The sequence below is a fragment of the Neofelis nebulosa genome, chromosome 4 (assembly GCF_028018385.1).
Source record: "Neofelis nebulosa isolate mNeoNeb1 chromosome 4, mNeoNeb1.pri, whole genome shotgun sequence".
NCBI classification, from domain to species: Eukaryota; Metazoa; Chordata; class Mammalia; order Carnivora; family Felidae; genus Neofelis; species Neofelis nebulosa.
The window spans coordinates 24,829,712-24,844,368 of record NC_080785.1 but is presented as its reverse complement, the minus strand read 5'-3'; positions in this window follow the sequence as shown (position 1 = coordinate 24,844,368).

Genomic DNA, 14,657 nt, shown 5'->3' with positions numbered 1-14,657 from the left:
TAGAAGCCAAGCAGACGAACCAGGGGCTTAAGAGATGACCTGAGGGAACTTCAGTATCTACCAAGAAAGCTCTCTAGGCCGGTGCTTCTCAAAGTGTGGCTGGTAGACCAGCTTGCTCAGAATCACCTGGAATGCTTGTTAAAATGCAGCTTCCAAAAAAGTGCCAGGACCCACTGGGAGTGGGGGTGTGACTGGACCATCCATCACAGCGGGAGGACAACAGGTCATGCGTGTGGAGTTGATAAAACAAGAACTGGCCTATTGTTTAGCAATAAAAAATCCAACAGAAAATCTAAAATAGATGATTAAAAGCGGTTGCCTGTAGGTGACAGCTGGGACTTGGAGTGCTTATTATAACTCCCTGTGTACCAGTTCTTTCACCATAGGTGAGCATTTCTGATTCTTCTCATTATCAGGTAAATATGTGTGTATCACTTCCCATTCCAGAGCCACTCCCTCAATTCTGGTGGTCCAGGGCCTGGGAATCTGCCCTGTGAACAAGCTGCCTGGGTGATTCTGAGGATTGCTCAAGTTCCAAGAATTGGCTCTCACTGTCCAAACTCATTTTACAAGATAAGGAAGGAGACCTAGTGACTTGCCCAAGGTCATCCAGCTTCTTTGTGGCAGGGCCAGGAATAGAAGATGGGTCCCTGGCCTATGTTCTCTACATAATGGCCTTCACCTTGGTGGGTGTCTGTCTCAGTGGGCCTGGTCCCCAGAGATCTGAGGGAGGAGCCGAGGACCTGGTTCAGTTGAAGGAAGCGAGAGTGCCTTGCCTGGGTGCAGGCGGGCGACCCCTCCAGCAAGCAGAACACTTACGACGTTGCTTCGTGCGGAGCCAGTGCAGGGACCAGCACATGCAGAATGCCACTGCTCCTGCTGTCCTGCCATCAGCAACATCCTTCAGTTGTTTCCTCCGTAGCAATGGGTCTGCCCTGAGCCCGCAGCCCCCTGAACAGTCAGGCACTTAGCATTTACTGAGCTCCTTCCTACTAGCTCGAGGCACTGTTCTAAGTGCTAAGATAAAGAGAGGAATCCGCCCTCGCATCATGCGTTTACAGTCTACTGAGGACAGGAGATACTGATGGTAGAAAAGCCCAGTTAAGCTTCACTGACTTTAACTTTACACAGTTAGCTCTGTACAAATGCGGTGGCATTAGCTTGTCAAGTTGACTGTGCGTGCCCCGTGAGCCAGCAGTTCCCTCCCGGTTCTGCGGCCAAGGGCTACTTGCACGTGGGAGAACCACCACCATCGCCAGAAGTCCCATGCCAGAATGTTCACTGCAGTTCTGTTTCTACTAACACAAAAACGGCACCACAGACACCGCAAGGTGTATATACTTACAAGGGTACGTTATTCAACGAAAATGAATTATGGCCACACAGAGCCACGTGGATAAATCTTAGAAACAATAAAGTACATCTCCGACGACGTCATACCATACGATGCCATTATTATAAAGTTCAAAACCAAGCAATACCCTGCTTACATACACATGTATACTGAGTGATCATGTAGCTAATGGGATGTGTTTGAGAGTATAAAGGGGCACAAATCCTTACATTTGGTCCACAAACTGGCACTTTTTTGAGCAAACTGGGACACATGGACACCTTTGAAATATGTAATGAAGTACAAACCAAAAAGTAAAGGGATGATAAAACACAAAAGTCTGGATGGTGATCCTCCCCAGGTGGGGCAAGGAAGGAAGTCAGGGGATGTAAGTTACTAGGAATGTTCTAGCTCTTGGTCTGGGAAGTTGGCCCATAGATGTTTATTACATTATTAATTAATAAGGTGGTGTGGGAGCTTGAAGGAGAAAACATTTTTTCCTAGGAGTTACAGTTAGAGAAACCTCAAATAGGAGCACTTCAGTCCACTGAGGAAAGTTATGGAAGGTTTTTCAAGGACAAGGTGACTCAGTCGGTTACCAGATGTCGAATGGGTCTAGTTGAGGGGACACACTGGGCAAAGCTTTCTCCTGACTGGTGGAACTCTTAAGACTGCCTGCCTGGGTTCCAGTGTAGCGTGTGGCCATGCACCGCAATGACAAGAGCTCAGGGCAGGCCCTGGGTGCTGACCAGCTGAGGTCCTGCCACCTCTTTGGGAAAAAGCAGCCAGTGTAGGTGGGGAAGGCCTGCAGAAGACACTTCAGGGCTCCCAGATCATTTTTCAAGTTGTTGTGTAATTTCAAGGTACACAAATCTTAAGAATACAGTTTGTGGGGGGTTATAAATCTAAACTTCCCTGGAACCGCTCAGATCACACTGTAGAACATCAGCATCCCAGAAGGCTCCTTGATGGCCCCTCTCTTCTGCCTCCCCCCCCCCCCAATACACACAAAAAATGTAATGACAGAACTATGTCACCATAGTTGTGGCTGCTCTTGGTACCAGGGTCTTTCAAAAGACATTTTTTCCAAGAGCAGTCCTGGGGTTGTGAAGGGGCCATAACAGTCTCCAGGGACCTTTTTGAAAGCACCTAACCTGGGACTAGGACACCGGGAAGGATGGCGGCCTCCCAGCTCCACCAAGGCTGCCTCAGGACCTTGGACAAGGCCAGCAGGAGGCCACAGTCCCTGTCCCTGCTGCCTGAGGGCATTGGTTGCTGCCACCCTGGCAGCACAGATCCATCACCCCAGCTCGATGGAGTCGTTCTCTGCCCTGGGCCCTGCCGCTGTGCCCTGGGAGTGGGTGACATTGATGCGGTTCAGTGAGCAGGCGGCCCCAATCCATAGCCGTCATCTGGGAGCCTGGGCCTAGGACGTCGGCTCGCCCTCTACTCTGGGGCAGATCTCCGGTGCTCTTCTGCAACCACCCAAGTGCCAGTTCAGGCCAGGTGAGTGTGGCTCGGGGACAGAATCCGAGGCATTAACATTTCGTGTTCCCAGCTGTCTGCGTGGAAGCAGGAGAAGCCAAAGCTGCGGTCACCCCACCGTCAGCAGTACCTGTTCGCACCCTCGCCCACCACGGCCATCCGGGTCTGAGCCTCAGACGCCTCCCAGGAGGCAGTGGCGTCGATGGGGCAGGGTGCCCAGCGGTCCTCCCTCCCGTCCGCCACAGGCAGCTGCCCCGGCAGGCTGCACACTCTCCAGCCCGTCCTGCTGCGCTTGGTTCAGGGTTTGGGTTTCAGAGAATTCCTTGCTGAGCCTCAGGCTGCATTCAAAGATGGAGTCGCTAGAGAGATGTCAACCAGATTAGTAATTATTAGGCTGAGTTGATGCCGGTAGAGAACGTGGAAATGAGATTTACCTCAAGGAGTCAGTACACCATCGTGGATGAGGACCCGGCTTTAAGGGTGGACAGGCTGGAGGGTCTGCCCTGGCTTGCCTCCTACTTGTGGAGTGCCCTTGGGCAAGCTCATTAACCCTCTGAGGCTGTTTTCTCACCTGAAAACTGAAGATAAAAAGAAGTTCCTGGCTTTACAGTCGCTGTCAGAATTCAGTGAGGTGTATTTTGTAAAGCCTGTTGCTCAGGGCCCAGCACAGACCCGGTGTTCGGTGATGGCTGCCGTTACAGCTCAGGGGGAACCCGGTGCGGGCAGCCCGCCTGCGTCTGCGTGGCCCGAACCTGGCACTCAGCCGGGAGTTGGGAGAGCCCAGAACTGTTTGGTGAAAGCAACTAGCAAAGATGCTACCAAACCCAGAGTCCAAGAGGCCCCCTTCTGTCGTGAGAGCACCGTGGGGTTCTGGCCGGACGGGAGCCAGGGTGTGGGAGGAGGGCCCGGGAGCTGAGGTCACTTGGCCGAGTCCTGTCTGTCTCCGGCGGGGCCCTAACCCTCCCCACTCCAGGAGCAGAGGGGTGGGGGTGGGAGTCACGTACACCGGATCTGGTGGCCTGGGCTGGGCCTGCAGCTGAGTCAGCCCACGTGTGCTGAGCGCATGCAATGCGCCGAAGACGCAACAACAAACAGAACAGAGGCCCGGGCTCCACGGACGAACCAGGGCACGTGTCCGTACTCCTCTGGGCATGCGGAGACCGCAACCAGCCGAAAGTTACGCACGGACACCTTGCCTCAGAGCTAAACTCTGGACCTGGTAGGCAGAAGGAAAAGATGGTGGTAGAGGTTGGCTGTGCGTGTAGGTGTCTCTTAGCAGCCGATCTGATTAGCAGACCTGATAACATGCCACAGAAAATGACTCCCGCTGACATGGGTGAGGGGTGGCGGGCAGAGAGTGGGGTCGGGGGAGCTCATGGCAGGAATCCCAGCGCTCGGGGTTACCAGGGCACCATGCCAGGTAGGAAATACGAACACCTATGTGTAGGTACTTCTAGACGCCCCCCTCACGTCCACCAAAAGCCTGGGGTCAGAGGAGCACACTCCAGGACGCCACAATGCGTGACTGTTGGGGCATTCCCGTTTGGCAGGGTAGCAGAGACCAGGAGAGGTCATGGTCTGATCCAGAACCATAAAGGACATGAGAGCATCGGAAGCCTCACGGAGGCCCACCATGGTGGCCAGTTATGTGGTCTCCTAGCCCCCTAAGGAGAGAGAGGCCTGTGTCGGCAAGTCAGGTCTGGGGCTGGATTCCATCCCTCCGGCTGTGAACATCTGGGGAGGGCAGGCCCCAAGGGGCCACAGCACACCCACTCAGGGAGGTTCAGTGGGAGGGCGGGAGCAGCAGTCATCACTAGGAACTGGCCTGGCCTCATCTTGCCCGATCTGTAGAGGGCAGCTCCCAGGGTAAGACCTGAGGCAAAGATCTCAAATAGTACCAGGAGATCGATTGATAGTGACTCCCTGGGGTGCTATGTAGAAAAGGATTCCGAGGTCATGCCAGAAAGTCCACTATAATCAATTACTGATACCTACCAAGAGAGTGGAAAAGAGGGGTCATGATGTGTGTCCCATATATTCGCTATCCTTGTCTTGGCGCTTTACGGGAAAGGGATTCAGGAATCCTCTGACCTCATCAAAGCAGGGCTCACTTCCTTCACATCCCTGACAGCAGGCATTAGCTTCCGCTTGAAGAGAGGACTGGAAACTCCTTCTCAAGGCAGTGGTGCCCCACCTAGTTGGTTCTTACCCTGTTCCTCAGCCGTGTTCCAGTCGTGAAGAATGTGTTGCGGTTTAACAAACATGAGCTAAGCAACTACTCTCCTGGGCACAAAAGACCCACAACTGGGCCAGTCAAGTCCCCTGCCCTGTCAGTGGGTGTCCTCTGAGAATATCTGACGCTCGTCAACTTTAGTAGGACTGATTTTCTTTGGGAGGGAGAGGCACCTAAAGGAAAGACGGGGAGTTCCCCAACAGCAGGAAGAGTTGAGCCCCTAAACCTGAAAGTATCTGAGCCCCTTGGGCCTTGGGAATTTCCTGAAGATCAGCCTTCCATTTTCCTCCGGAGGAGGCAGGACTTTCAGGTCAGCAAGCCCTGGAACAGTGCTTCTTAAACTTGAACATGCTTATAACTCATCTGGGGATCTTATAAAACACAGGTTCACATCCAGTAGGCCTGAGGTAAGGCCAGGATCCTGCATCTCTAACAAGCTCCCTGAAAGGCGTTCAGGCAGTGGGAGCAAGCCCTCCCCACTCCCCTTTTCCGAGCCTACTGGGAGGAGGTAGGCAGAGAAGCTACCCGGCCCCCAGAGAGGGTGCAGTGAGGCCGACTCAGACTAAGGCCTGAGTTTGGAGACAGGCAGAGAAAACGATTCATGCTCCACAGAGCCAGAAATCGGAGGGAACGAACCAGATAGATACTGACTTGGCTCTCCAGGCTGGTTGAAGTCTCTCCTCTAGGAGTGCTAGGCACAACAGCGAGAGCAGCAGACCTACAAGATGGAGTGTAGGGTCTCTGGTCTACAAGCCCCGTTGTCATCATGACATTAGCGACAGCTAACAATTACGTGCTGGCTTAAGTACTAATAGGTAGCCTTATGAGAGAAGGACTTTTTGCCCCCATTTTACAGATAATCTCCAGAAGACGGGCCATGTGTTACCAATTTATGTGTCCCTAACCCTGGCACAGTATTTGTCAGCAGTATGTAGTCAATAAATGATTTATGAATGAATGAATGAATGAATGAATGAATGACTAAAGTGCAGCTCAGCCCAGGCAGAGGGTATTGCATTGGAACCAGGCCCAGAGAGAGAATGGGAAACAAGGCTGGAGCCCTCAGAATTCCACATCCACCCCCCCACCCCCACCCCTTACCTTCCCACCAGGCCTGGCAGGACTCCATCGGAACAGGTCAGCTTAGGAACCTGTGGCCAGACTTTACTTGTTGGACAAAGAGAAATCCCTAAGCCTCATTGTACCGGGTTGATGATTCCCTAGTTCTTTTTGGAAATTTCTGAACCCGGGTCCACTGTGCTGAGGCAGGCAGGGCAGCACCTGGCAAAGTTTAGGGCTAGTCAGGCTCTCATTATCCAAATTGCCTGAAATATGGACCTCTTTCCTTGTGCCAGGCTCTGTGCCAAGCACATCACATGCCTGCTTCCCACAGCCACGTTCCTGTGGTCCAAGGTCGTACGTTGGTCCAAGGTCGCAGACTGAGGTGGATGGCTAACTCCGGCGACCACGCCCATACTCGAGAAACAGCGCCCCCTAGGGGACAGGACGAAGCGGTGGGGAGACCAGACTTGGAGGTGGGCAGCCGGGTGCCACCGAGGGCTGGCAGTCCGTGCCCTGTTGTGGTCAGCGACCCAGGAGAGAGGCTATGAAAGACCGTGCTTCCGAGGACACTCGCTGCTGGCGTGCGAGCAAAGCTTAGGGGATCACTGGCCTGGTTTTTGCAGGGGCTCTTCTGTGCCTTCCACATCACAATTCCGTAGAGCCTCAGAACCGGAAATCATCATCCCCCCATTTTACAGATGAATTAGCAGAACTAATTGGGAGCGGGGCCGGGGTGGGGGTGGGGGGGCCCGGTCCGGCTCCCGGCATCGGAGTCCCCGGCCCGCCGCCTCCTCCTCGCCGGTCCCCCGTCCCCCTCCGCAGACGGAGTCGAACCAGTAGCGGCTCGACGGGGCGTGGGGCGCGCCAGGCCAGCCTGGACGCTTCGCCCTCGCGGACGCCCCGGGCCCCACCTCGGGTTGGGCGGCAGGTCCGGGGTGCGGGGGCTGCGGCGGCCTGGAGCCTCCCCGCCGGGTGCGTCCTGGATGCTGCCCCCTCGCGGTGGGGCCCGATCCGCGCAACCGAGGGCAGCTGCCGCTCCGAGCCACCTGGCCCTTCGCTGCGCGCACGCCCCGCCTGGCAGCTCGAGATGCGGGGGGGGGGGGGGAGGGGGGGGGGGCCGGAGGCCCAGACGGCAGCCGCGGGCGCGCGGGAAACCGGCGCTCTCTGGGGCGGCCGAGGGACCCTCGACCCCAGTCCCAGAGAAACCCACCGTCTCCTGGTTTCTCTACCAGTCCCTCTCCCTGAGGTCTCTGGACGCTTTCTAAAATTGACGCTTGCTCTCCCCTCTTCCTCCTCCCCATCCCGGCCTCACGTTCTCCATTCCTGTCCCAGGAACTGTGATGCAGGCACCTAATTTCCCCCCATTCCCCACTCTCGACTGTCAATAATCCCTCCCGCTCATCAGGGTTACAGAGACACAAATAATCCCAACGGTTCTAAAAATACGGTTCCCGGATCGGCAGCATCAGCATCATTTGGGAACTTGTTACAGATGCAAGCTCTCAGGCTCCACCTCAGACCTGCTGAAACAAAAATACTGTGTGGAGCCCAGCCGGTGACTGTGATGCACACCCAAGCCTGAGAGCCGCTGATCTAAACGTGCATTCGTTTATTCATTCATCACCAGACTTTTGCAGTTCGGCCAGTGGAGAAGGAGCCCCCTGAAGCCCCAAGGTGCCCCACCAGCTGTCCATGCGGAGATGCTGTCAATAGCTTTGGGATGGGAGACAGTGCAAACCAGAGAATCAGGAGTCGGGAAGGAGGCCCCAGGTCCAGGCCAGGAGGAAAGTGAATGGCTGCTAAGGGTTCCTCTGGGACAGGGTGTAGGAGAAGCCCCCTGGGTTTGCCTTCTGCACTCACAGCACCCAGCATCTAAGCTGTAGGGGCGGGGAAGCGAGCCTCTCTGCATCTGGCAAGCAAGGATAGTCTCTGGAGCCTCAGGAGTCTTGCCCCTAACAGAGAGTAGGTAGTCTGGGGGGGGGGGGGGGGGGGGGTTGGGGTGGTGGTGGCAGTCATTCATCTCCCAAAAGTAAGCATTCCCATGGGCTGTCCATCTGAGAAGAAACCCGGACCAAGGGATTCAATGTGGAAAAGGTCAAAGTTCTGAAGGGGAAACTTTAAGTGGAGGGAACGAGGAATCCTAAGCTACGTGGGTCAGGCCAGTGGGGCTTAACAACAACCCAGAGTCAGTTTCCCTTGGCTGCATTCTGGTAGGCAGGACACCAGAGAGGTGGGGATACATCGCACCCTCCCTCTGGCCGGGTGGAAGGGGATGGGACTCCTGTGTCCGGCCTTGAAGAGGACTTCAAATGGGGATGAAGCCACACCCCACCCCGCTCCAAATTATGGCATCACGCGGAACCTAATGTTGTTTGATGGCATTTTGGGTGCCCCAGAACCCCGCCTGCCATGAAGTGATGGCTGTTATTTATGCCTCGGCCCCGCTCTGATCTCAGGGAAAATATCTCATCATAAATTGGCATGCCATGGCAAACAATTAAAAGAGAAAAATAAACCTCAGTGCAATCTCAGGGTGCTTGGAAATGAGGAATTACAAGGTGGTGGCATGAAAAAATTATATAAAAATCTATTTTTACATCACAATAATGTGCTTTTATACGGGTAGTAATTTCTGGATGTGCAATAAAGTGGCTTTTACATCAGGCAGAATCAGAGTTTATAGGCAATTGGTGCTTTTATCTGGGAAAATATAACTCACCCATCCCCACACCATCCATCCTGCAGGCAGCAGGCCTCATCTTCCCCAGAACCATCAGTATTGAGGAAATAATTATGCAATTAAAGTGTCAGCCCTCTGGCCCCCATATCTCCCAAGGCATCTTCCAACTTCTGTTATTGACTCTTCCCCCAAAGATGGCAAAGCCTCTGGGTCCAGAACAGGGTGGAAGATCACTGTCCCATTGGGCTAGAAAGGATCCCAGGGCTTAGAGGAACCTAAGTGCCCCTCCCCCCCCCCCCCCCCCCCCCCCCAGGGCCAGCAAGCACTCCACAGACACTGAAGGTCTGCTACCGGCCAGGCACCGGGCTAAGAACCTAGGAAGCTGCGACCCCAGGTTTGGGGTCTGCCTGGCTTGGAGAGCTTGCAATCTGGTGACAGTCATGCTGTGGGCAAGGGGATGGAAGTTGTGACAGGTAAACCCAGGGAGCCAAAGAGGCGCAGAGGAGCTTGGGGTGGGGTGGGGTAAAGCGTGGCGCTGAATCCGAGGCCTCCATTGGAGAGGGGGCAAGTGAGATAGGAAGGTATGAAGATAAGTGTGTCTGAGAGGGCAGGCCCCAGGCCAGGGGTGTCTCCAGTGGGACACGGGGGCAGGCACAGGAGAGGGAAGAGTAGCCGTCCTCACATGCAGAATGCCACAACTGGCCTTCACTGTCACCTAGTCTAAGGCAGCATTTGATGTATTCTTTTAAAATATCACTGGGGCGCCTGGGTGGCTCAGTCAGTTGAGCGTCTGACTTCGGCTCAGGTCATGATCTCGCGGTCCGTGAATTCGAGCCCCGCGTCGGGCTCTGTGCTGACAGCTCAGAGCCTGGAGCCTGTTTCGGATTCTGTGTCTCCCTCTCTCTCTGACCCTCCCCGTTCATGCTCTGTCTCTCTCTGTCTCAAAAATAAATAAATGTTAAAAAAAAAAAAATTAAAAAAAAAAATCAGACCCTGGGGGTGCCCGGTGACTCAGTCAGTTAAGCATCTGACTCTTGATTTTGGCTCAGGTCATGATCTCAGAGTCCTGAGACTGAGCCCTACATCGGGCTCCACGCCACTGAGCGTGGAGCCTACTTTAGAGTCTCTCTCTCCCTTTCTCTCTGTCCCTCCCCCAGGTGTTTCTCTCTCTCTCTAAAATAAAATACTGGGGGTGGGAGGGTGGGGAGGGTCGGTGATGGGTATTGAGGAGGGCACCTTTTGGGATGAGCACTGGGTGTTGTACAGAAACCAATTTGACAATAAACTTCATATATTGAAAAAATAAAATAAAATAAAAAAAAATACTAAAAAAATAAATAAACAAAAAATAAAATGTCAGACACTGTATCGTCTGTCAGGTAACACATTTCATTCAAGAAAGGCATATCATGTGGGCACCTGGGTGGCTCAGTCGGTTGAGCATCCGACTTCAGTTCAGGTCATGATCTCACAGTCTGTGAGTTCGAGCCCTGTGTCGGGCTCTGTGCTGACAGCTCAGAGCCTGGAGCCTGCTTCAGATTCTGGGTCTCCCTCTCTCTCTGCCCCTCCCCTGCTCATGCTCTGTCTCTCTCTGTCTCAAAAATAAATTTAAAAAATTTTAATAAAAAAAAAAAAAGAAAAGAAAGGCATATGCATACATGAAGGTGAACGAGTCGAGTTTCGGGAAGTCAACAAGAAATGAAGCAGGATCCCAGGGCTGGCAAGAGAAAGGATCTGTCACCACCCCAGAGGAGGACAAGGAGCGGGGGCAGTAGCTGAATGAAGAAGGCCACCAGACAGGGGACAAGACTTGCTTTCACCTGAAAAGATGAAAAAAAAGAAGGCCGAAGGGAATGAGGCAGGCTTTGACGGAAGTGGGGAGCCAGGGGAAAACCCTGCTTCACTCTTTAACCCTAACCCTAACCTGGGCTTCCAGTCTCCCATGGTCACCCCCAACCTGAAGCCAGCCATCAGGGATGCTGGCTGGTGCTTCCTAGACAGACCCGCCTCAGGGCAGAGAGCAGGGTGGAGAGCAGATCTGGAAACAGATCCACTTGCAAACAGAAGACAGCCAGCACTAGCGAAGAGTAGCAATCACTGGACAGTCTGATAATCTGGCAAAAATGTAACAGGAAACCAATGACTGTGACTAATATTTCTATGCAGTGAAACTTGGTAGATTTTCTCCTCTCACATTTTTGGTTCCCCAGAGCCCATCCTCAGTGGGAGCCTCGGCAGTCTTATCTGACATCATGCACGGTTTCACGACCGGGGAACCTGTGTGACATGGTGGAAAAGAATTCACACAGTAGTGTCGATGGGGTGTAGACAGACGTGGCCTTTATGGCGAGTGAAGTGACGGTCCCGAGGAAATGTGGGCTCTGCCTACCCTGAGGTCCAGCGTTTCTGCTCCCGGCATGGGCGCCAAAGAAATCCTCACGCACAGTCTCAGAAGGGGCCAGGCAGTATCCCTTGCGGTGGTGACAGGTGGAGGGCCCCTCCCTGGGAGGCTGGCCGGGTAACCTGCGCTGGAAGCAAATGGCTGGCACTCTGCAAACAGCAAGGAGTCGTGGTCCTCAAAGCGGTGTTGAGGAAGAGCAGGAAGAATGCGATCCAGAATTCTGAAGCACGCAGATAAGATTAAAAACACGCGCACACACGCACACAAACATTTTGCAAGCGCTTTTACAAACCCAACACTTTTGAATGGCTAGCTTTCAGACGAGAGGCGGAGGAGGGCACTGGCAGTGAACGCGGGTAAATAACACCTCGAGCAGAGAGAAGACTTCATGGATTCAATCAGAGCAGCTTTGCTATATGACCTTGGCATGCGCTCCGCTGCCTCATCTTTAAAGGAAACAGTAACAAATAGATCCCAAGGCATCTTTATGAGACCAGATGCTGATTGGGGGTGGGCCACGGGGGGTCCCAACCATGCAGGAGGCGGCCCGTGGAGTCAACACACACCGGGGTTGACCGGAGCGGTGACAAAGGCCCTCAACGCAAAAATAGGTCTCACCGCCTGGCCTGGCACAGGACCGACAAGCCACCGTTCCTTTCGTAAAGCCTCTTCTCCACTAAAATGCAAAATATGCCCCCCTCCCACCAGCCCATTTTGCTGTCAGCAGTCATTAACAGGTTCAGTCATGAACTCCCGCACTGGTTTGAATTTGTCTATAGGATCAGCTTCCTCTCACCTGAAAAGCTGAGAAAAGAGGCCTGAGGGCTGAGTGGCGAGCCTGATACACTTCGATGGAGAAAAGAATGAGCGTCAAGGAGGACCACTTGAGGTGGGTAGGGTACTAGAGCAGGGGGCTTGGGCTCTCCAGGGAAGGTTCCTCAGTTCGAAAAGTGTCCCACACGGAAGCAGGAGAGGTGATGACAAGCATGAGTTTTGCCAAGGAGCTTTGGGGGCCCTGAGGCGTCAGCTTACACTTGGCTCCTGAGTAGGGTAGGGGCCGTCCTCGTCTGCAGCTTGCACCTCCGCGAGCTTCTGCCGGGACTTCTCCGCCCCTGCCGCCGCTGTTTATTCCCTCCCTTCTCTGCCCGGGTGGCCACACACTCCAGAAGGCTGAGACATCTTTGATTTTAATCCTCTTTCTGCCTATTTCTTCCTTTTTTCTGGCTTCCTGGCCAGTGGGAGGAGAAGAGCTTTCTGGAAGCCTTTCCTCTGTGCTCAGGGCTCGGACGTAGCCACGCTTCTTCTCATCTGCACCTGCCCTGGGAGGTGAGTGAGCAGCTCAGCACAGAAGCAGCTCTGGGGCAAACAGCTTCTTCCAGGAACCTCGTGCCCTCTGACCTTGACGACCTATAGCCAGGGAAGAGAAGCAGGGAAGAGAAGCAGCACCTCCACGAGTGCCTGGCTGTAGTGGAATAGTGCTCCCCCAAAGGATATGTCCAAGTCCTGACCCCTGGTCCCCATGAATGTGACCTGATATGGAAATGGGCCTTTGCAGATAGGATTAGATTTGCACTTGAACGAAGGAAGCCTCTCAGGATGAGATCCTCCTGGACTCAGGGTGGGCCCTGAATCCAGTGCCTGGTGTCTTGTAAGAGAAAGGAGAGGGAGATGTGAGACAGAGAAAGCCGTGTGAAGAAGACAGTGCAGAAGAGAAAAATCACTCTCCGTCCGTCCCTCTGGGTTCTTAGCTGAGCCCCCCTGTAATAAAAGACAGATGAACAAGAGAGAAACAAACGCAAGCTTACTAACATGCATTTACACGGGAGAGACGCAGGGGAAACGGAGTAACTCCCAAAGTGACTTAGAATTCGGGATTAAATACCATCCTAAAAGGGGGAAAAGGGCAGGGGGAGGCCGGCCTCCCAGGGGAGACTAGACAGAGGGGCCCTTAGAAAACAAGAGGAGAGTATGCTAGTTTGTGACAAAGTCTGTTTGGGTATAGTGTCACTTCTAGTGTCCTCTCCTGTGACGAGAGTCACTCTCCCCTGATGAACCCCCCAGAAAGAGGATTAGTGTTAACTGAGTGTCTTCTGGAGGGTGTATGTTTAGGCGGATGAGAAAGCCTCTCCCTGCATTTGCCATTTTCAAGTGCCTGCAGCTCAAAATAATCAATATGCCAAAGCAGCATATTTCGGGGTGGCAGGTCCTGAGCTCTGACAGTCGTATTTTGGATTCTGCCACCCTCAGCAGGCAGAGAGGGAGAGATCAGAGCTGTGCCAGCACAAGCCAAGGACCAGAGGCCCCCAGACTAGAAGAGGCAAGGAATTCTCCCCTAGAGCTTTCCCCTATCGGGGCCCTGCTGATTTGACAGAAAAGGGAAACTGAGGCACCAGAGCCACCTCTGCTCTCCTTGGGCATGAAGGGCCAGGCCCACAGTCGCACCTGACAGGGCACAGACGGGGCGGCAGCCAGGCTCCTGCCTCCCAGCTGATGCCGTCCTCCTCCTTCACGATGCCAGCCCTCCCCAGTGCTCTGTCTGGGGCCAGAGGGCAAGGAGCACAGAGCAGTGTGGGAGCACCCCTGAGCCAGGACCCCTGGCTGCCCCCCTCCGCCGCACCCCCCCACACCCCCTCTCCCCTCTGCCTTGCCCTCGGAAGACGAGGGCAGTGCGCAGCCTGTGTGCCCCATGGTGATTTCATGCTCCATAAGATGGGCAATCAAAAATAATAGACATACAGCAGCCTGCCCGGGGCCTGCCGCTGCAGCGGGCCATGCTGAGGTGGCTGCCTGCAACATAAACCAGTCCCCAGGCCTCGTGGGGGGAAATAACAGCATCAGCGAGGAGCCGGAGCCACGTCTTGGCCTGCAAAGCCCCAGCCAATAAGCGGGCTAAAAATAAGCAGTGTGCCCTCCTTTCCCCGTGGCTCCGGTTTCTCCTGTCCCTGTCCGGGCAGGTGTCTGTCTGCCGCACAGCCGCCCTGGCTGGGGCGCCCGAGTCCGCCAGCACTGGCAAAGAGAGGAGGAGGGGGGGCGCCTGGGTGGCGCAGTCGGTTGGGCGTCCGACTTCAGCCAGGTCACGATCTCGCGGTCCGTGGGTTCGAGCCCCGCGTCGGGCTCTGGCCCGATGGCTCGGAGCCTGGAGCCTGTTTCCGATTCTGTGTCTCCCTCTCTCTCTGCTCCTCCCCCGTTCATGCTCTGTCTCTCTCTGTCCCAAAAATTAAAAAAAAAAAAAAAAATGTTGAAAAAAAAAAAAAAAAGAGAGGAGGAGGGGAAAGGCAGGGGGTTCCTCTGGCTCCAGGGGGCTCCCTGTGGGACTTTGGCCGGGTCATCTGGCCCCAGGCTGCTTCCTGTCAGCTGTGAGCATCCAGCCACTGGTGAAAGACACTTTCTGAGCAGCATGATGAAGCTGGGCACCTACGGAGCCCGAAGAGAAAGCTCCTGGGGTCCACGTGTCTGCACTTGG